This window comes from Lagopus muta, chromosome 5 (assembly GCF_023343835.1).
Source record: "Lagopus muta isolate bLagMut1 chromosome 5, bLagMut1 primary, whole genome shotgun sequence".
Lineage (NCBI taxonomy): Eukaryota > Metazoa > Chordata > Aves > Galliformes > Phasianidae > Lagopus > Lagopus muta.
In genome coordinates, this window is record NC_064437.1 from 39,778,540 (window position 1) to 39,800,918 (window position 22,379).

Sequence of the window (22,379 nt, forward strand, 5' to 3'; positions counted from 1 at the left end):
GCTTTTCTTCCCCATTGGTATTAAATAGGTTTTGTACTGAAAATTAGAGAAAATCAGCATCTAGAGAGCCAGTTATCATAAGGCTTCTTCTAGAGCTTCTCATAGATTCTGGCAAGCCAATATCTTAGAAGCATACATCAACTCTTACAAAAACTGTTGTATATAATTTGCTGGGAGGCCTCTGGTCTTCTCAGCATGTTCTTTGTCACTGGTCTTGCCTTAAGAGTAGCAGGAAAATTCTGAGGTAAAATACACTGTATGGCTGTACACTCACATATTGACATGTGGCTGGGGGAGTAAAAGTACTTGGATTATTGAAGAACTCGCTGTGTTTGCACGAGGTCACAAGTGGTACACCTACATTGTGGACCACAAGCTAGTACTGCCTGCGTTCCTGGGATCTGCTCAGGTCTGCTGTGGGCACAGTTGTGTCTGTGTGACGCAACTTGTGTGTGACTCTCGGGTGGGCTTGGCAGTAACTGAGGTAGAAATACTCTGGTGTGGTGCAGAATGACGTCTCCTCAGGGTTGTGAAGCTGCTCAGCCTCTTCTTGTCAGCTCTGTGTGCAGCTGAGGTGAATAAGCGTGGATGCAATTGCCAAAATGGGTATCCTGAGTGAGTGAACCTGGAGAAGGGAGCTGGCAAGTAGGCTAAAGGAAGCTGGCTTTTATTCAGTGTTTTATGGTTCTCTTTACTTTCACTTCCCATATAAAAAAGCTAAAGGGAGGGGGAAAAAAAAGAGTGATTAAAAAGAGTAGGAATGATCTCTAAATGACTAAATGAAATTCTCTTTTTTTTTTTTTTTTTTTTTTTTTTTTTTTCCTCTCCTGGGCCAGTCAGTGAGGTTAGAGAAATAATTTTCCTTGTTGGTGGCTGTGTATATCAACCCAGTGAGGAGGCTGAGATCTGTAAGAAATGCAGGTGAGACAGTGTATAATTTAATCATCAGTTTGAAATGTGTCTCCTAATCGTGGTGTGTTTATATAACGATTTTGCTTCCTTGCTCTCATGTCTTCTGTTTGTTTTTTTTTTTTAGTTGTTGTTACTTTTTCTCCTCAGACGATTACAGCTTACCTTTTGAAGCATTCACAGCCTATGGATGTGGGGTGAAATGATTAATAGCCTGTTTTGACTTCTTAAAATGAGGAGACAGAGTAGCATGAAGCAGGGAACAGTCAACTTGAAATTTTCCATTAAGTTCACACTCCTGGAATGGGTGCTTGGAAATGACTATTTCTGTTGGAACATAAGTGAGTTTCTGAAAATTAAGTCTTTTGTTTCTTTTTAAGCTGATAAATGCTTCCGTTTACGTTTTTGCTTCTGCTGAATTCTTATTTCTGTTAAGAACTGAACATATTAAATGGGATTATAGAACAGTGTCAGAAGAAATGGATAGTTGTCTGTCTGTACAGAGGTACATGATTACCAAATGAACTGTGCATTACAATGGAGGAGCAATGGGGCATAGAGTTGGAGAAGATCATTTTTAAGGCATTTGTGAAATTTAGAAAGCCAATTACTATTCTGCCAATGGAGATTTTTTCACTAAACACCTAGTAAAATTTTAAATGCCTATTAATTAATATTTAACTGATTTCTAATGGCAGTGATGTCTAGTGACAGTATGACTTCCACATGAAAATTAGTCTGTTGTGGAATGGGGAGATCTATCACCATTAATGTGTCGGTCCATTTGTTACCCTGGTGTCTTAATTCAGCTGCATTCAAGGGCAGCCAAGTGAGAATATCATAATCAGTTTGAATAGAAATTCAAATTAGAGACATGTCAACCTGGTGGCCATGCACCAGTGTGAAGGTCAGCAATAAGGCAGGTGCTGGGGAGCAGGGAGCTGGATGTTCCTGACTGTGTTTGCCCTGGGCTGAGTGTTGGCACTGCCTGCGTGTATGCAGGGCTCTGGGGGGCCTTGTGCTGAAACTATTTCTTGTAGTTCTGCATGGGACAAAAGTGCCCTCTAGTTTCATCTTCTCCTGACACTCTTTGTTGTAATCAGTGCTGTTAGTGAACACATAAACATATTTAAAGCTTCAGATCTTGCCAGAAGCCAAAGTCGGCTGCTGATAAGGAGTTGCTTTGTGTCCAGTAGGCCTGACTACTGTTGACAGGAATGAGGAGAACAGAGAAAAAACATTCTGCTCTGCCACCTGGTTTCCAATAGCTCATCTTACACATAAAGTACAGGAGCAAATGCAGACCAGGGCAGACCTTCCAGCAGCCACGAGTCTGTATAAAGCATAGAATGCAAGCTTAGAGGGCTAAGCAGTGTTCTTAGTTGTGTGGACACTATTCCTATCAACGTGAACTTACTTCTTTGTTGTTATAATAAATTGTTCAAGGCCAAGTAAGTAGTTAACTGTACCTGGAGATCAGGTACCCATTACAATCAACAATAAGAATTCTTCTGGTTTTCCTCTATTTATTTTGTGTGGGCCCTGATTGTTAAATAACAGGGTAGGAATGAGTGTGTCTGCATAAAATTCAATTGGACTGTGAAAGATAAATTGTTCATATAAATTGTTGTAGAGCTGCATTGAACATCTTTGATTTAAAGTACCATGCATGGGAGCTTGAAATATGACTGGTAATTAATGCACTGGTAGAGAAAGTGGAGGATTTCAGTATTACTAGTTAGTGTTCTGGAAAAGATGTTGAGAAGCTGAAGCTTAACTGTCTGTGAATTCGCTTCCTTTTAATTTTTAAAAAGGTTACCCCTAAGCCCTGCATTTGAGACAAGTAAAATGATTTTGACTGAATTAATATTAACCCGATTTTTTTCCTTTGAATAAGACAGAAACACAGTATAGATTCTTCCTTGCATTTTTCTTTATTGTAGTATGCATACCAATCTTCGTCTCCTGTGAGATATTTCTAAAGTTTGAGTAAACTGCCTTTATGTAGTATTGCCAAGGAGAAAATATTCAGAAATCAAAAACTATTCCTGAGTCATAGTATAACAGGGCCTACAAATTGAAATTTCAACCATGGTAAATATAAATTTTGTGTTCTGTCACTTCATTATATTTTAGGATGTGTTTCTTCTGGCATGTACAATATCTATGCGTTTAAGTTATAATAGAAGCTAAAGTCCTTTGCAGTCTCTTAACTCTAGCACTGAAGCTTTCCCATTTAATTATATTTAATTATCTTCTTAAATCACAAGAATTTACAATGATAAAAATAGTTTACAAAATGTCCTGGCTATGTTGATCAAACACCTATGGAAAGTGTGTTCTTGTTAGAGATCTGCAGTATGTCTTGTTCTTTAAAGCAAAAAGAAGAAACTGTGGGAAGTGATAAAGAGTCTGTTTACACTTCTCAAATGAAGGAAATGAGACACTGTGCTAAGTGATAGGGAAGAAACGATTTGATTCTTCCCTGTTGCTTGTATGTGATGTACGAGTGATGAGTAGATTTTTGATTCAGATGCCTTAGCCTTTTCTGTGAGGCAAAGTAATAAATATTTTCCTGTAAATGTGTGGCTAAAACGTCTACTTTGCTGTGCTTGAACTTTTCTCCAAAGCCTGAAACATGCGAATTTCTATAAGTGTATATTTTATTTCATTTTCAATTTGTCTTTTTCCCCAAAGTTGGATGCTTCATGTGATACCAGGGTGTGTGGAGCCAGCAACTGGCCAGGGAAAGACTACGTCAGTAAGCTCTTGGATTCCCATGTTTTAAGGAGAACACTGAAAAGAGGGAGAGACAAATAGGTTGGGGTCTGAAGAAAATACCTTGCTAAAAGAGACACAGGGCTGTATTGAAAATGTGGAGCAGTGATCCTATATCTACGCATTGCACTCTTTGTAGCAGGAAATAATAAGCATTAACAAGTGGTTTCTTCTGGGGGATAATGTTGCAAAAAGGACTACTGGCTGGATGCCAAATTCAAGTTCAAATAAGAAATCAAGCAAGCATGGTAGATTATGTTTACAACAGCAGAACTGGTCTACGCTCTGGAGCAGACTTGTGGCTAAAGAGATGACCTCTCCATCCAGTGAAGCTCAACTATCTTTCTTTGAGGCAAAGCATAGCAGTGAATTCTGTGCAAGGCATCTGCCTGATGCCTGTGCAAGTCTTGTCCTCCAGGCTCAGAAGCAACCAGGTATGCTGTGCTGTATTCTGCTTGCTGGGTGGGACTGCAGCTCAGCCAGAAACAGGGGTGCTCTCATTGCTTTCAGTGGTAGGTCAGCTGGAAAGGGAGCGGTAATTAATTGCAATAGAGATGTGTGCACCAGCTAAGAAAGAAGGGCAAAATTATGGAAAATCTCATCTAATTGGATTATACTTTGCCGTTTGAAACTCTAAGAAATCTTACTCTGTATGGCTAAATCTAAGCCCTTTTTTAGTCCTGTCACAGACTGCATTAATGTCAGAAATACGCTGCTGCTGAGCATTAGGTTATTAAATTTAGCTGTGCTGTAAAGCCATCACTGCTGTACTTATAGAAATGGTAAGTCCCTGATACTTTGTCAGTTATTATTAATAAATACTGGAATGAAAATTGATCATTCTTAATAAAAGAATTGATTGTGCAATTTATATCAAAGCAGTTTAAATAAAATACCCTAAATGAGCATAATTAGATTTATGTATTCACATCACTTCAATTATAAGTTGGTATTTAAAGGACACACTTCTTGTTTCACATGCTTTTAATCACTCTGCTTGAGTTTGCTTTTGCAAATTGCGGAGTTAAGACCAACATGCTTGTTTGCTTTATTTTTCTCAGTCATGTGACTTTTTTTTTCCCACTGGAATGAAATGCATATATTCATTTTGGCTTGTGCTAATCCTTAAAAGAGAGAAATAAATAAAAACTAATCCCATTCAGCAATGGGGACTTTCAAACCTTTATAACAATGATGTAGGTAAACATTTTTTTTCCCCAAGTGTTGAAGTACTCTGGCAACACAAATGCCCTGAATACAGGTTAAGCCTCCTCTATTCCTAACCATTGTCTGCTCACTAAAGCAAATACCTTAATACAATCTCTGAAGAATAAATATCAAGATTATGGATCGTTTTATCATCTTCTGAGACTGCACAGTTTTCTCCCTCCTCTCTGGTCAAATTTACCCAAGTGGTTTTGTGAAAAACAGTTGTAAAGTCAGTGGGGTAGCTTCTGAAGTAAGAGCTGTAGCATGTCTGTGGCTTTTACTAAACTGGAGTCTTGCAGTGGAAGATGTAATTGCAACCTATCAACTACATGGTAAGCTGAGTGTGCTGCAGTGCTATGCATATCATGCAGGGATAGATGTCTCAGCAGTCTTGGCTTGCCTTTGGTTTTGACAAAGTCATAGCCTTGAAGAGAGATTCCTCTGAGCAGACAGCTGCCTCCATCTGCCTCTAGGTCTCGTGCAAGGAGAGTGAGTCATCCCACTGTCCTGGCTGCATTACACTCCTCACTGCATTGCTAAAACACTGGTGTTTCCTAAAGGGACAATGCAGCCTGCTCTGTATGAATTCCTGCAGGAATGCATCTGCAGTTGTGTTGTGATGGGGCTAAACAATGATTTCATTTTGTGAAGTTCATTGTCTGGCACTCCAAGCAGCCCTGTAAAGCACATCTAACTCAGGCTACTGCTTCAGAGCCCTGAACTTCTTCAGGCATTTTATAAAGTCTATGATGAAGGAAAAGAGAAAAGAGAAAAGATAAAATTAACGACTAGAAGGAGATAAATAAATCAGAACATTGAAATGAAAGATGAAAATCAGGCAGGCAATAACATATAATGCTCATATTCTGCTGACCGTACATGTTTTGTTATGAAATGCTTTCTCATCATCTGGCAAAAAATGCTAATGGCTGTAGTACCCTAGTGGTACAGTTTCCCTTCTTTTGTTCATGGAAGCCCTGAGAATAGGTTCATCTATCTTTTTAGGTGCATATAGAAAACCATATTTGTTTTAGCTATGCCAGTATGAAGAAATAGAATTTCAATTTGTTTTCCATTCTGGTCCTCTCCTCTGATCTCCACAGTTAACATCTGGTTTCATTAAAAGGATGTTGGCCTTTCATTTTACTGCTTTCCTCTTATACTTTCTATTTTTTCCCTTTCTGTCTTTCTTTTTTCTTCTAGTTTTTTTTTTTTCTTTCTTTTTTCTTTTTTTTTTTTCTTTTTTTCCCTGTTTTCCTGATTTTTCTGTCATTTCTTTTTTTCTTTCTTTTTTTTCTTTTCATTTCTGGTAAATTGTGCATGGACTTTGGCCAGGTGAGGACTGGGTAACCTGTTGTGGAGACAGTGGAAAGTTCCTCAGCATCCAGGCATATCTGCATCTCATGTAAAGCACAAGTGCCCATGAGAGATGGATAGAACAAAAGGCAGCCTGGGTTCTGCTGGGTCATACTGAGGGTTGTGGAGAGGCAGCCTGGCTGAAGTCATCCTGCAATCCCTAGCTCAGAACTCTCCTCTTGGATTTAGGTGTAGTAATTTTTCTAGCTTGATCCTAAGTGTAGCAGAAACAGTGCAGGTCATCTTCCCCTTATACAGAGGGACAGATGTTGATTCAGAAGGAAAACAGCTATCTGTTGTCACATGGTAGTTAGCTATGGGGTCACCTTTTTCCTTGTTGAAAATCTCATTTTGCAGCTGTTTATGGAGTGAGAAGCTCTCACCAAAGAAAAAGCTACTGCAGGAAAGTGAGAAAGCAAGTAGGAAATGTATGTTTAACTCTATTTATTTGTTGATGAGGAACCACAAAATAAAAGACTGCCTTATAACACCCCTTCAGTTTCCATTGCTCTCGTGATCCCAGCTCTGCTCCAAAATATGGTAGGAAGCAAGATAGTGTACATTTCCCTGCAAGTTGGGAAGTGAGCACTGAGGATGTAAATGCAGAGGGAACAGCTCTGGTTCATTTCTATCTATGTGGCCTGAATGTTGCATCCCAGGAACAAAGCAGAGACTGGAATCTGTGGTGTTATTTGCACATCAGCTTGGCAAGAGGGGGAGGTCAGAGAGGCCAGGACTTTTGGCTTTTGGAATCTTGGTTGCAAAGCTCTGCTGGCCAAAGAGAATGTGGAGGTGGGAGTAGTGGGGGAGAAGGATGTGTAGTGCAAACTCCAGTTTAGATAAATGTGATGGGACTGTAATCTTTGGAGCACAGCTTTACTGTCACTCTTGACGAGCATGGGGATGAGTTAATTCCTCCCTCCTGTCTGTAATGCTGCTTCTGTGACTTTTCACTTTCCCTTATAAAAAGTGATAGCAGATTTACTGATAGAGCAGCAGTTTTTGCCTTGAGTGTAATTTCATAGCATGCACTGACAGTATGCATAGTTTTTCATACTCTGTTCTGAATACGATATTCTGAAGAACTAACATCCTATACCCTATATCCAAAATCAATATTTGTATAACGTACCAATGAAATTCTGCTAAAATGGCGCTGCTTGTGTAGGTGCTTTGGGTCTGAACAGCTTAGAATCACCAAATAGACCATGAGATAGAGAATTGCAAATGAAAATTAAATATGCTTTGGGAGATATTACGTTTGGTAGAAATGTGGCTGTTTCAACACCTCTATTATACTTTGTAAGTCTGAAATAAAATGGAAAAGAGAGATAAATAACATGTTAATGGTATCCCCAGTACTGCATTTTATAAATTGTATTTCTTGACCTAGGCAGCATATGGTAAGTCTGATCAGATTAGGTGAAATGAATTTGATGCACCTAATTCAAATCATAATGAGCTCAGTTCTACACTACAGTGAAATGAGAAATTTGATATATTTGGCAGCCCTCTATTTACAAAAGATTTCTACTGTAGAACAAGCAGAGCATGGCATCAAAAACACAGATACCCTAACCAGAAGCTGGCTCTTACACAGATGAGAAATAACTCCTTTTGATCCAGTAAGCTAGCGAGGGAATAATATTGTTTCTTAACTTGTTTTAACTGGTGACAGTATAGTCAACTAATTTAAAATGTAGTTTTACCTAGCTTTTCTTTTGCTGTAGGTGGACGGAAGTCTTGTGTTCCTTACCTTTAACTGTTAGCTTAGTGTTGGATGGTTTGTAATACTGGTTAGGACTTTGTAAACAGTTATCACCGCTTTAAAGGAATACCAAAATGCAAGAATTGGACACATCAGTCAGTCATCACAAGTCAAATTCATATTTCTAAAGAAGAGGAACTTTTTAGAGTAAATACTTTGGTACCAAAAGATAGCTGGAGAAAGAGTTCATGCACGTAATTTAGTAAAAAAAAAAAACAAAACCCAAACAAAACAACAACTATGATAACCATCAAGCTATTCTCTCATTATTGTTTACTTCACATACCTTGGACTTCACAGAATCACAGAACTGTAGGGGTTGAAAGGGTCCTCCAGAGATCACTGTGTCCAACCTTCCTGCCAAAGCAGGCTTCCCACACCAGGTTGCTCAGGGAAGCATCCAGATGGGTCTTGAATATCTCCAGAGAAGGAGACTCCATAGCCTCTCAGGGCAGCCCATTCCAGTGCTCAGTCACCCTCACTGTGAAGTTCTTTTGCATATTGGTGTGGAAATCCTTATGCTCCAGTTTATGACCATTTTCCCTTGTCCTGTCCTCACAGAACACTGAAAAGAGGTTGGCCAAATCCCTTTGTCTTCCAAAGGGAAAACTTTTAGGAAGATGTTTTGTCAGAAATATGTAATTCTTTTTCTAGGTTCAATAGGATATTGGCATTTAGGAGTGGCAAATCCTAAATACTTGTTTAAATGTTGACCCATATTGGTACTAGTTATATCTGATAAGTTGTGCTGTCTCCGTTTTATTCTGTAGCACAGCTGGGGAAATATCCTGTAAGTTTTTCAACATCCCTTGAGTAGGGCTATGCAAATCATTCTGAAAAAGTTACTACTAGGTGACCTGAAACAAATGTTTGTTGTTCCATGGCAAAACATAAATCGCTGGGAAAGAGGAAAGAAAGATGTTTTGATTGAATAAAACATCTTATTCAACACTAAATATTTAAAAGAAATAATGGAAAGTGCTACACTGGGTCCCAAAATAACACTTCAAATTAAAAGTCGAAGTGCTTAACTTAGAAAATGTCAAAATAAATATCCTTGCCATGCACATTGCACACAATGCATATTTGCACAGATTTTGGTTTCCCCAAACAACATTCCAGAGCAAATGAGCTATTTAAAAGAAAGTAGAAATTCTTTCCTTCTGTCAGAATATCTTCCAGAGTTTGCCATATTTTGCAGATACTTAGGAAGTTATACATACAGTCTTTCCTATCCATCATGATACAGAGTTTTTCTATAAGTTGGTTGTACAAGACTGATATTCAGTCATACATTCTTAGAGTATTGGACTCATGCTGCTTTTTTTTCCTTTCCATAAATTGAAGACTCTTTAAAGAAGGCTAAAGGTTTAAATTCAGCTTAATTTCTACCTTCATTTTTGTACTTCATGTTTCCTTGTGTCCGGCTACAGAAATGATCATAGAATGGCTTGCTTTGGAAGGAATCAGACTTCCCAGAACCCCATTCAACCTGGCCTTGAACACATTCATGGATGCTATATCCACAGCTTCTATGGGCAACCTGTGCTGATACCTCACCACCCTCTGAGTAAATTAATTCCCTAAAACATCTAATCTGAATCTTCCCTGTGAAGTTAAATCCATTCTGCCTTGTCCTACTGCTGTTTGCCATGTAAAAAGTGAGTCTTCTTCCTGATTATAAGCTCCTTTTTAAGTACTGGAAGATTGCAATGAGCTCTCCCCAGAGAACCCTTCTCTTCCCCAGGCTGAACAAATCCATCTGCTTTAGCCTTTCTTTGTAGCGTATGTGCTCTGGTCCTTTTGTTATCTTTATGTCCCTCCTCAAGGCCTGTTCTAACAGTTCTGCATCTATCTTGTGCTGGAGACCTCAGACCTGGATGCAGTACTACAAATGGGTCTTCATGAGAGCAGAATAGAGGGCAATCGCCTCCCTTTACCTGCTGGCTATCTCTCTTTTGCTGCCAGGATACAGTTAGCCTTCCAGGCTGCAAGAACACACTGCTGGCTCATTTCCAGCTTTTTCTCCATACGGACCCCCAAGTCCCTTCCCACAGGGCAACTCCCTGTGAGTTCTTATCCCAGTCCATACACTTACCTAGGATTGCCCTGACCCAAGTGCAACACTTTGCACCTGGCCTTTTTTGAACCTCATTAGATTCACACGGGGCAGTTCACAAGCTTGGCCAGGTCCCTCTGGGTGGCATCCCTTCCTTCAGTTGTATCAAGTTGTACCACTCAATCTGGTGTCATCATCAAGATTGCCAAGGGTGCACTCAATCCCACTGTCTATGTCATTGATATAGATGTTGAAAAGCATCAGTCCCAAGATAGATCCCTGGGGACGGCATTCATCACCAGCTTCCACGACATAGAGCCCTTTACCTGCTGGCTGTCACCAACTGGCCAGTTCTTTAACTACTGAATAGTCCAGCCTTCAAATCTATCTCTGTTTGGTTCAGAGACAAGGATAGCTCCAGGAAAGCTGGACATTCTTCAAGTTAGAAATTGGAGAAATGAACTGACCCTGTATGCTGTAAGACAAGCTGATGTGGAAGACTGGCCAGCAGTGTGCCCAGGTGGCCAAGAAGGCCAATGGCATCCTAGCTTGCATTAGAAATAGTGTGGTCAGCAGGAGCAGGGAAGTGATTGTCCCTCTGTATTCGGCAATAGTAAAGCTGCACCTTCAGTACTGTGTTCAGTTTTGGGCCATTCGCTACAAGACATAGAGGTGCTACAGCATGTCCAGAGAAGGGCAATGGTGAGAGGTCTGGAGCACAAACCTTATGGGGAGCAGCTGATGGAACTGGGATTGTTCAGTCTGGAGAAGGCTCAGGGGATGCCTTAAATCTCTGTACAACTACCTGGAAGGAGTTTGTGGCAAGATGCTTGTTGGCCTCTTCTTCTAGGTAACAAGCATTAGGATGAGTAGGAATGGCCTCTAAATGCACAAGGGAAGGTTCAGGTTGGATATTTGAAAAACTTTATTCTTTAGAAGAGTGGACAGGTATTGGAACAGGCTGCACAGGAAAGTGATGGATTCACTGTCCCTGGAGGCATTCAGGAAACCCTGTAGATGTGGCACTTAGGGTCATGGTTTAGTGGGCATGGAGAGAATAGGTTGATGGTTAGACTTCATCTCAGTGTTGTTTTTCAACATTTGTGTTTCGCTGTGGTACGGGACCATGTTAAAGACCTTGCAGAAGTCCAGTTAGATGATATCAGTTGCCCTTCCTTTATCTGCCAATGCTGCTGCTCCATCATAGGCCACCAGTCTGATTAGGCGTGATCTGCCCTTGGTAAAGCTGTGCTGGCTGTCTGGAGACCAGAAAGATTAGGATCTAAATTTGGGCTTACAGTGTCTTCATGTCACAAATAGAGTACCTAAGACGCACATAATAAAACAACTTGTTAAAAGTCATGCTCTATAAAGGGGAAGGAGAAAAGTAGTAGCTGGTTCTTCCAGCTTTCTCCTCTTTCCCCCCATAGGATTATACTTGCATTTCATATGACATGCTGGCAAAATACAGTCTGCCTTTACCTGAGGGCACCATATGGGCCTTCTGAGCTATAAATTCTTCAGACTGATACATTTAGGATATTAGAATGATCGTATTTTTTGATTGTAGCACCATGGCCGTACTTTGAAATCACATGTGTCTTGTCGTTCATTACAGCTATGTAGGTTCAGAATGCCTAGAGACTAATGATACGGAAAAAGCCTCAGTGAGACATAGGTCCCTACTGGCACTGACTATACAAGTGGAAAGATACCTAGACAGTGGGTTAAAAAACCAAACAAACTCAAAAAAACCTCCTTTAATTTTTTAACTTCACTGATGTAAAGCCTAATGAGGTGATTTTAATTTATTTGGCTACCAGCAACAGTATTTAAATGAAGCACATAATTTGTTAAATACTAACAAATATGCTTCAGGCTGTAAAGCTAATGTAATTTTTTGCTTCACTGGTAGCCTTGGAGGCATTCTATTTCCCCTTGCCCAAACTTCATCTGTAAGCAGGCCATAGTAGCAGATTTGATCAAGCTTTTTTTGTCAAGTTTCAAATTATGGCATTTTAATTTCTTCTTCAGCCTGTTGAGCCCCTTCCAAAGCCTTTCCTGTCTGTCTGCTATTTTAAATGTGCGTGTCTCTGTAGTAACTCTGAGTGAGCTGTGCTCTCTGCTCAGCTCTTGTTCCATTGGATATGTCACTTGAATATGCTTCAGCTGCTCATTTTGCTTCTTACATTACATTCTGCTTAGGCAACAGAGCATTTTTTTGGCAACTGGACACTGAAAACTTATCATTCTGTCAAACAGGGACACACAGACTTTAGCATCTTATCATAGTTTTCATGGTGGATATTTGTATGTATACTACATCTAAATTGTGTTAATTTTTTGTCTTTGACCCTGTGATTAGTGATATGTGGAGAAGACAGCATGGAATCCTCTTGAAGTACCATAGAACTAAATGCTTGTAGTGTTACACTTGCTACCTTGCTCACAGAAGAACATGAAATAATTGAAGACATAGTGGGTTATATGTATTATTTATTATTTAAAAATATTTTGTGAAGGTTGTGTAGAGATTTTGGAAGAGAGATAAAAGGGAGTATTGTTTGATTTGTTTCCAGACAGAATGAATGTATGAAGCTCCAGAGAGCTATTTTAACCATCTGATGTGCATAAAACTGGACTAAGAGGCAGGATGAATTATAGTTTTTTTTTTGTGTGTGCGTGTGAGAGAGTTCTCCTGTTGATACAAAGCCATGTAAATATTGGGGTGTTTTATAATGACTGTAGTTGCAGAGATTTTGATGGACGTTTTTAATACATCAAAGTAAATTGCTATTATAGGGAAAAATGAAATGCTTACCAGCTATAGAAACCTGAAATGAATGTGCATCTGTGGGGATATTGAGAATGGTTGTTAGGAAGCAGGAGTAGTATTGAAAGACCAAAGCAATGTAGATTGTAATAACGGTGTTGAGTAAAAAAGAAAAAAAAAAAAAAGGTGTTAATACACCAAAATGTCAAGTAATATACAGAAAGAATATACTTCTTTTCTGGGAAGATTTTTGCCAGGAAAAAGAGAAAATATTCTCTTACTCCAGATATCAGGAAAAGTATTATTCGAATCACAAATCTTCTGGAAGAATGCTTAGCTTTTCTGTCAAATATATGCAAACAAAATGGTATTTTAAATCTTTTCACTGGATTTTACTGGATGAAACATGTCTCAAGGGCAATCCAAGGAAGAGGAGCATTTGATAAACATGCATGGCTCCAGGCTGAGCTCTGTACTTCCCCACAGAGCCATGATGCCAGCGAGCTTTCTGCTGTGCCATGTTTTTAACTCCTTCTTTAGGCCCTGAAAAAAAATCTAAATCTGTCTGAAATCAATGGGGCACTTTCTGTTCATTTCGAAGAGCTTTGAATCAAGTATGGCATAGGAAGTGTAGATCAGAAAGTACTAATCTGAGCTGCATTTCCTTTTATTTTCTCTTTCCCGTATTTGCCTTAATTTCGGAGGGGAACATGCTATATTCCATCTGTTCTCAAGCAGTCCTGGGCTGTGAGCCACCAGAGCCTGGCAACGTGTCATTGGACTTTCAGATCAGCAAGGCACAGTTTTTCTTCTGTTCTCTTGGCTCCCTCCCACCAGATGTTCTTTCCCTTTCTCATTATGTGATACAGCTAAGAAATGTATCTGGCATCATATAGCATCAATTTTATGAGATGAACCTCAGATGCTTACATGTTTCTCTGCCCACAAACATTTCTCATGTTTGTACTTATAAATTTATGCTATACCATTGCTGTTACAAAATGTTTCAGAATTTAAAGACAGCTATGACAAATGAGGTCCCTGTCCTCCTGAAGGGACAGCTACTATTACTTAGCTCTGATGCAAAGAACAAAAGACTGTCTGGAATCCTGTTGCTGAAAACTGAATCAATTCCTGAGGTAAAACAATCCACTTAAACTTTTTCCCTCCGCATGCAAGAAGAGTGCTTTTCCAGGCAGTGCCAGACAGGGCTCTGGCCATTTGAAAATCAGAGACAAAATATTTCATCTGCATTTCATCTACTTCCCTCCCTGCTGCTCTTCTTCCCAGTGGTGCCAGTTTAGTGCGCTTTCTCCCCCTTCCCCCCCCCCTCCCCCCACACACTTTCCCTTAACATTTATGTAACTGAACACAGAACACTTCTATTAATGCTTACAAAGGGTCAGGGCAGGCTGGACGAATGAGATGCTGGATTAGCTGGAATTTAGGGTTAAGCACTCTCATTAGAGGAAACCTGAGGCTTAGCCAAACTCTTCTTAAGGGCAGTGTATAAAGATTGGATTTCATATGTGCAAATAAATAAGCAGTAGTGATGCTCTGGAAAGAGTGCTTTAGACTCTTTCAGCAAAATCTCCCTTTTGCCAGGTTTAGTGTCTGTATTTGTGATGAACTTCCTATAGCAAAGAAATTCTTCTTCAGGGAACATTTATCAGATCAAAATTACTCCAAACTTCTTTTCTGGAAGAATGATGAAAACATGCTCTGAAACAAAATGCTTACAGAAGATGGAGTCTCAGACACTCTTCCCACCTTTTCTTTCCTTCGTGCCAAATTAATGATTCCTAACTGATACAAGAATCTACATTTTTCAAAGCACGTTTACAACTAGTAGTTTAATTTATTTGCGAGATAAGTGATGTCTTCCATCCTCTCCCCAGAGAAAAAGGAGGGAAAGCTCGTATGCTACTTACAAACTACATAAAGCCTCAGATAGGGCATACAACAGGTGAAGTCCTGTCACGCATGAAGTTAAAAGAAGGTACCCCAGCAAAGTTTCATGTTAATCATTTTTAAAAACATGTCTAGTGTGTGGTCCTCCTTTCTTGTGTCTGTGCTCTGTTCCAGCTTGTCGTATTTGAGTCCTTGGCACCAGTCAGAGGAGAACTAGGAATTCTTGGGGAGACCAGCACCGAGAGCCCACAAGGGTGCCCAGGTAAGCACTGTATGCTGTGAGAGAGTGCTGTTGATGTTCCCAGTAACAACTATGCTTCTTTACATGATACAGTGATGAATCTAAAATCTGTACTGAATTTACATATGCAAGATGACAGGAATTGGGCTTATGTCTGATTATATGACACTCCTGGTTTTTTTTGAAACTGTGATCTCTCAGGATGGTTTTATATATTCTGCAAAAGAGGAAAAGAAAAAAAGCATGAGCGTAGTGTTTAGCTGAACAATGAAAGAAATTGAACTGGAAAGTAAAATACATATGTTTTGCTATTATATGTGTTCAAAGTTTACCTAACAGATATCTGGTTGCTTAGTAGCTCTAAGATGCTACAGGTTTCCATGATGGCAGACTATCAAGAAAAAAATATGAGCTGGCATTTCCTACCCCCACAGTTCTTAAAAAGAGGAATTTGTTCATGAATTACATGTTGAGCTGCAGGCTGGTATAGCTGAAAAATACTTTCTTCCCAAGCAACTTGCTGTTTATGCCCAGATATCTGGAACGGATAGGGAATGAAGTAGGGATGCCAGACTAGTTTTGTGCCAGAAGAGTTTTGTGTTGTGTTCTTGGTAGAACCTCAGAATTTTTTATAGTAAGCTTTTTGTAATATGCCTGTATTTTTTGTGGTTCCTCCCTTGCATCTCCAGAGCCTGAAACTCTGGAGACACTAGCAAGAATAATATTTTTATAACAGAGCCATTTTAACATGATAACTGGGCACGAGGAGAGAGAATGCTGCATGAAAATCATAAAGATGCATTTATTTTTTGTCTGGAATGAGTGAAGAAAAATAATATTTGCAATTATGATGCACTGAAATCTCATGAGAGAAAATAAAAGTCATTGATTAATGATGCAACAGCAGGGAACAAAGCAAATATGCAGAAGCCCTGGTATAGTCAAATTTCATACGCAGGATTAGATTCTTCTATACAACTCCAATTCAAAGCTTTTGAAGTATTCATATTAGAAGACTCTGGCCTGAAGGAAATAACGTGAATGATAAAAAAAAAGAAAATTTTTAAAGAACTGGTATTCTGTCTGTTAAAATAGAAAAGTTGCACAGGAGTTCTCAGTAGCATTACAAGCTATAAACAGGTACAAAAGGCATATGGGCCTGATTCTATCACCTGTTTCTGGTATTCATAATTACAACCTGCTTATGGCAGGTTCAAATGAGGAACTCCATTGCCACCTCATTTTACTCCCATGCTGAGGGTCGGTGCTTTAGGTGAAGCAAGTGAAGAAAGCTTATTTGGACCTATAACAACAGTCTGACTGAAGTCTGCTTGACTAGAGGGGATCCTCAGCTGCTTCTAAAGGCTATGTTCTACCTTTTTCTTCAGCAGTTTCAGTGCAGCCACCTTTCCTACGATTCCCAGGCAAGGGACTGATATAGATGTACCATTCTTGTCCCTGCAGTGTTCAGACCCTTCAAAAGAAGAAATCACTGTAGTTATGGAAAACTATTCTTAACCCCATAACTGAAATAGCTTTTGAAGCCAGGAGCGCATCTATTCCTTAGAATCTCTCTTCCTCTTGTTAATGTGGTTTCATGTAACTGCAGATGGTCTCACTGCCATGTGCACAGACAGCCTTTTGCGAATGTCAGCTCACATCACACATCAGACGTTGATTTGGGAGTAAAGCATTTGAAAAACGGCATTGTTGGTAGTTTGGAAGTGGGAGTCTACTTTTGAACTATATGTGTATCTACATACATGTTCCACTTGGATTTTGCCTTTATTCTGGCCTTCCCTTGTCCCTCTTTGTGTCACTGCTGAACAGTACCCAGAATGCTATGGAGATTAATTGACCAAACCTCTTCTATTAATCTATTTTTTTCCTAAAGAATCATCACGTTAGAAATTTTTTACCTCTGTTGGCTCTGTTCGCTAACAGTATAATCCAATTTATTTTTATTCTCTTGGCTAATTGGAACTGTTATGTATATTAAGTCTTTCAGTAAATCAACTTTAATGTTTAATGTTTTACTATCTGCAAATGAAAGTTGTTGCTGTTATTTCAGTGTCAATATATCTGGCTTAGACAGACCTCCTGCAGAAGGAAAAAATAAACCCATCTTTCTCTGTTGGAATTTTCAATAGTTTTCAGTGGAAATGATGAAACAAAGGCTGTGAAAAGTTTAAAACAAAAGGACTACCTAAATATCTGTATGCATATGAAATTGTATCATCAGTTTGCAGATGAATCAAATAACTGCCATTTCCTGCTCACGTGGAATTCTGTTGCTACCTTGTTTTATTTTAGCAGGAGTTGAATTAGAGCTCTCTGCACTTCTACTGTATAAACATGAGAGAGATTGTGAGAGATCTGTTTTCACATCTCTTTGATACAATAATGGGATTCAGTGGTAGAAAAAAAAATTAAAGATTGAAAGAATGAGAAGATTGGGGAATTTGGATAACACTTTGATAAGCGATCTGGATATTCAGTGGTAGATAGAGCTGCATGCAAAAGCCATCTGAGGTTTTGTTCAAAAGGTCTTAGAAAAACAAACTGTGAGTAGGTATCTGTAATATGAGAGAAAAGGGGAGGACTGACTATCTCAGTTAAAGGGAAGGTTATACGTCAGACATTTTTTTCAACTTGCACTGTGCATTTAAATGAGTAAAAAGAGTAAGAAGTTGTACTTTGTGTGTGTGTGTACTCTAAGTGCAGTTGCAGTGCTAATTAATCCTGATGGTTTAATTTTTATTTTGAGAGGTGTTGACATTTTATATTTGGGAAAGAGAATAAGATTCTGAGCATGAGAATTAGATGGTTCTGACACAGATAGCTTTTTTCAAACATTTTTCTTTCTATTTTTAGATCTTTTTTTCTTTCTAAAGATAGAAAGAAACTTACTTATAAGACATATGGAGGAAATGCACCACAGCAGAGGGTAACAACTATTACTAAATGTCCATACTGTAGAGCCCGGAACACAATGCTCGGCTGTTGCCTTATTCCTCCCACAGGCAGAATGAGGATTACCTTTGAGAAGGTGTGTCTTGCTAGCACTGTAAACAAAAATGTATAATTCCATACTCCTTTAGGCTGAGGAAGGGATTAATGTCATCAATTTAAATATATTGATTTTATTTGTATATCTAAAGCCCAGTAACTATTTGGCATGCAGCCGAGATTCTCCATCAGAGAGAGGAAGGATGAGGATGGCATAATTATGGTAACTAGAACCCATTTCTGTATCCTTCCGGGTCTTTGGCGCATGGTGAAACTTAGATGGCCAAAGAAATCTACTTAAGAAGACCTTAAGCTGTTCAGCCACCATAGCAGCATGGCTTTCTTCTCAGGCTGTCAAACACCAGCCTAGGGTGGTCCTTCTCAGCTGTGCTGCTGTGGCAGGTGATGAGGCTCAGGCTACCCCTCAGGTACTCCAGGCTGGATCACAGCTCTCTGGAATTTTTGATGCTGTTAAATGGTAGAAAAGTGCCTTTATGAAATAGTGACTCCACTCACTCAGATTCTGAATCTAGAGTTACATTCTTCACATAGATGCTTTGCTCCACCTGGCTAGAATAAATGGCAAACAGAAGGGACTGAGTCCCGTTTATCATATAGCTGGTTCTGACAGTAAAAGGCAGCATAGCGACAAGATGATGATATAATTTCTTTAGACCAAGCTGAAAAATGCAGCGATAAGGCAAAACAAGAAACCTGCATAATCAAAGGTATTCTTAGAAGATGACAGGATTCATATCCTTCCTTCTGTTTAGGATGTAACAAAACTGTGATTTTAGAACAGGAAGCTGCTTTCATGTACTAATGATTCACATTTTTTTCTTCCTTCTGTTGCTTAGCTCTGTATTACAAGATGTTCATAACATTATGAGTGCCAAAATTGATTCTAGAATATAGGAACTTGTTATGGCACACACTTAGTTTAACTGATGATTAGTTAGTGACTAAGAAATGAAACGAAGATGTCTTAGTTTCTGGATGATCCAGAAGAGAGGAGTCCCAGAACATTCCTATGTGTAAGAAGCTGTTTGTCATTTTCTGTTTTAATGCAGATGTTAGCAGAGACAGATCTGGAAATAAGCGGTTTTTTTAAACAGGGCATCTAATAGGTCTGAACCAAAGCGATACACAAATATCCCTCACTTGAAAGCTGAGATTAAATCTCCCAAGACCTGTAGCTTCAACAAAACTGTACAGTTGAAATCAGTACAAACTTGGTAAACAAATTCTTCAGATAAGTTGTTGCCATTTGGTAAAATCTGCTCATTTCTTGAGCAACTGTTTTTATAAACAAAACATAATGATATACGAAAATAACACAATTGAATTGGAGGGTTACATAACCTGTATTTAATTAGGCCAAATTGAGTAAAAAATATGGGTTTGAGAGAGAAGAAGGACAAAAAGAAGAAGGAACAGGAAAGGTACCCTAGAACTGCAGAAAAATTGAAGTGAATGATTTGTTCTCTGTATGTTATGTGGATAAAGCAAGAAATTATTTCTTTAGGTTGGAGCAAAGCTGACTTATGTTAGCTCTTAGGAAGAATTTTCAAACTACTGGTTTTAAAAGCATTTAAAATCCACAAACGTCTCATCTCCGTTCCAGGGAGAGGGCAGCGGGGAGTAATGTCTGCCAAGAACAATCTCCGTGTTTATACAGTCTTCTCATCTGTTGTAATTCCACCATGGGTTTTTCCTTGGAAAGAAGTGATATGAATCATCGTGTGAATATTCAATTAGAATGAAGGAGTTTACCCAGTCTAATTCATCAGCATTCTGTATTTATATCTCTGCAATTATTTAGTTTACTCAGTCGAAGAAGTACACCATTACTTTTTGTTGCTCTGTCAATACAGATGGGAAACAGTTTTGTTGATATATTTAAATAAGGTAAGCAGCAGAAGAAATTCAATTTGGAGGACACTGCCTTATCCAACAACTGAATCAGACTTTTGTTATGTAATACGACGGATCTGATGCTGCTGCTTGCTGTTTTTCTGGAAATGTGCAAAAATAGAATTAAAACAAAAAAGTCCAGGGAACTGTTTCCAGTATTTGAACACAAATTCCCTTAATGTACAGAGCGCTGAAGCTACATCTGTGGATTTTTTAACCTTAAGCAATAAACAATCTCTGGATGTGCTAGTCAGGACAAGAACTTGTAGAAGTTGCAATGTTTGCATAAACTCTCATCTTGCAATGAATTGCATGTGCTCAGCTTCATGCACATACAAATGACAGCCAGGTATTTGCAGGTGGTGGCCAGATCTCAGGATCTCAAGACAGAGCTGAATAGTATTTGTAATTGATTGTAGTATATACAGTTATGTCTCTTCCAAGTGTTGCTATGAGAGTGCCAGATTATTTGAGGATGTATATGAGCCTTTCTTGGGGTTTGTTTGTTTAATATAATGCTTAGACTCTGCATTCCGCAAAAAAGATAGCTGCTGAGCGGTATGCTGTATGATTGGGCCATTTAAGTCATGTTAGGCCACTTAGAAGATAAACTGAAGCATTTTTAAAGGTCTTTCTTGAAGTCTTTGGCCTGAGAAGTTAATGTGATGTATACTGAGAGTGAATTAGCAAATAGATATTTCATTTGATACACCTTATAAGAGTCTCAATAAGAACAATCAATTAAATCTCAAATTGGTCTTGACTTTGGGCTGCAGAAGAGTTTGTCGAGGCTGGCTTTCAGTAGCACTTCAGTCCATGGTAGTACTCTCTTAAATTATTATGTCCATAACTTTTATTAAGTATAATGTGAAATGCACTGAGAAACCATACCAAACTAAAATGCCTCTTTCATAATAGTAATGTTTCCATAGCACCAAAATCTTTGACTTGATTCTTTTGTCTGTATTAATATCACCTTGAACATTAAGAAATAGAGTAGATTACCTATTAAAAAACAGTCCTACAGGAGAAAATTCATTATACATATATATAATCTGTGAAAATTACTGAAGTGCTTAAGTAGAGGTAAAAATCCATAGGAGAACAAAAACTGCAAAATATTTGAAAGGGTGTTTTTATATTACAAGCCTAACAACAAATGCTAAGTTAGAATCAACCTAGCCAAGGAATAAGGGTTATCTCTCCATAGTTACTTAGGGGGCTCTACTGAAGGATAGGAACTGCTTAATGCGAAGGCTTCTGAAACTCCTACTAAGTCATTTTTTCTGAGGTTAATGTATATGTACTTGTGGATAAGAGAAACCAAAAAAAAAAAAAGGACTTTCCATTTCTAAATGACGTATTAGACATATTCCAGGCTGCACTTCTAAGCACTTTAAAGAGAAATTGGGTTGTTTGGAAGGTTTTAAAAAAGTGAATGCATACATTTATCTTTAGCTGAATTCTGTCTGCTTATAAAAGGAATAAAGAATATGAATGGAGACAACTACTTATTTTTAAGTGGCATGAAGACATTCCTGGCAGATGAAATGGCCATTACAGATAATAAGACAGGGCTAGGTAAAATATGTTGAGAAGCATGCTGATATCACAAGCTCTCAGTTGGCAGTATATTCTGAGAACTTTAAAACTGTTTATGGATGGATAAAAAATAAAAATAGGAAAGTATACATGATGGGAAAAGAAAACTCAACCTGCCTTAAAGTCTACAACAGCAGAGAAAGGATAAATATTAGCAGATACAAAGAAGCCTTTAGGGGGTGAGGCATTTAAATGAAACAGTCATATGTAGATCACTGTGTGCTTTTGATGTTTTTATCCAAATCTTTGCAAGGAAGATCACCACTACAGTATAACTCAGAAAGTCTAAAGCAAAGCAGAGCAATGAATGTAGAGAATCTGTAATCAGAGTGCTTGATCATTTCAGAAGTAAAATGTTTCAAAAATCCCTTATGGAAAACAAAGCTGCTTGTTTCCTGGAAACCTTTTCTTTTTAAATGCTTTCAAATCTAAGGGAGCTTCCAGAATACAAAAGAAACAAATACTTTGGAAAATGGGAATATTAGAAACTGAAGCCATAAACTTGCAAGTACTGTTCCTGTTCATGGGTAATTCAGATAATTTTAGGTGATTGTGATCAGCTCCTAATAACTGTCCCAGTGATCCAGACATGCAAAAAATGAAGAAAGTGATTTGAGGAGGTTGACTGGACACCTTTCTGTTGAAAACATCAGTGAGCAACTGAATTTAGATTGGTGGCTTCCTTGGTTTTGTGTTTAGCGAAATAGCAAAAAAGTGATGTGATGGATAGAGTCCAAACTGTTTTATGGTATTTTGTGCATAAGCTCACATAGCTTTTACATGCAGAGATAAAAGTAAATATAGAATAACTTTCTTATATAGGATATTGTGTTTCTGTGGATTCTGAGGG

At 38.6% G+C, this 22,379-nt stretch overlaps 1 long non-coding RNA gene across 1 annotated transcript; it reads left to right on the forward strand.

Moving 5' to 3' along the window:
* Positions 1 to 833: 833 nt before the first annotated feature.
* On the forward strand, positions 834 to 22,176 carry LOC125694140 (uncharacterized). Its single transcript, XR_007377420.1, has 3 exons — positions 834 to 921; positions 14,938 to 15,025; positions 19,638 to 22,176. It is a non-coding gene; the product is annotated as an uncharacterized LOC125694140 (long non-coding RNA).
* The last annotated feature ends 203 nt before the right edge of the window (positions 22,177 to 22,379 follow it).